The 1,095-nt window shown below is 39.3% G+C and overlaps 1 non-coding gene across 1 annotated transcript; it reads right to left on the bottom strand.

Annotated features, from left to right (window-relative positions):
- Positions 1 to 618: 618 nt before the first annotated feature.
- Positions 619 to 725, bottom strand: LOC120859921. Its single transcript, XR_005720186.1, has one exon. It is a non-coding gene; the product is annotated as a U6 spliceosomal RNA (small nuclear RNA).
- Positions 726 to 1,095: the final 370 nt, after the last annotated feature.

Genomic DNA, 1,095 nt, shown 5'->3' on the forward strand with positions numbered 1-1,095 from the left:
AGTCCAAAAGTCTGTTCTTTACATCTGTGTCTCTTTTGCTGTCTCGCATACAGGGTTATCATTATCATGATTCTAAATTCCATATATATGTGTTAGTATACTGTATTGGTGTTTTTCTTTCTGGCTTACTTCACTCTGTATAATCTTCTCCAGATTCATCCACCTCATTAGAACTGATTCAAATGAATTCTTTTTAATGGCTGAGTAATACTCCATTGTGTATATGTACACAGCTTTCTTATCCATTCATCTGCTGATGGACATCTAGGTTGTTTCCATGTCCTGGCTATTATAAACAGTGCTGCAGGGAACATTGGGGTACACGTGTCTCTTTCAATTCTGGTTTCCTTGGTGTCTATGCCCAGCAGTGGGATTACTGGGTTATAAGGCAGTTCTATTTCCAGTTTTTTAAGGAATCTCCACACTGTTCTCCATAGTGGCTGTACTAGTTTGCATTCCCACCAACAGTGTAAGAGGGTTCCCTTTTCTCCACACCCTCTCCAGCATTTATTGCTTGTAGACTTTTGGATCACAGCCATTCTGATTGGCGTGAAATGGTACCTCATTGTGGTTTTGATTTGCATTTCTCTGATAATGAGTAATGTTGAGCATCATTTCAAAAATATGGAATGCTTCACGAATTTGCATGTCATCCTTGCACAGGGGTCATGCTAATCTTCACTGTATTATTCCAATTTTAGTATATGTGCTGCTGAAGCGAGCACTGTACTGGTCTATCTAGTCTGGGAGTATAGACTCTTCCTGACTTTGCTTTCTCCTTAGTTTGTATAATTTTTCCTTTTAAATTTGATTTTGAAGTATGTGGCTCTAGGGTCTGAAGTCATGTCCAGTTTCTTTGCTGTGGTAATCCACCTGTGTTTAAGGGGCAGCTCCTCATGGACTCTCTGTGGTGTGGGTTTACTGGGTAAGATAAAATTTTTAAAGGAGAATACTTTCCCTTATTGGTTGTAATATTTTCCTCCTGCATACAGAATCACCACTTGAAGCTACTTAGTATAGTGGTTAGCGTGTTCTGTGATATGAGAAAGCATCTGAAGACCTTGACCTGTACATCTTTTTCTGGCTTTGAGTGAT

Source organism: Oryx dammah, unplaced genomic scaffold, assembly GCF_014754425.2.
Source record: "Oryx dammah isolate SB20612 unplaced genomic scaffold, SCBI_Odam_1.1 HiC_scaffold_4579, whole genome shotgun sequence".
NCBI classification, from domain to species: domain Eukaryota; kingdom Metazoa; phylum Chordata; class Mammalia; order Artiodactyla; family Bovidae; genus Oryx; species Oryx dammah.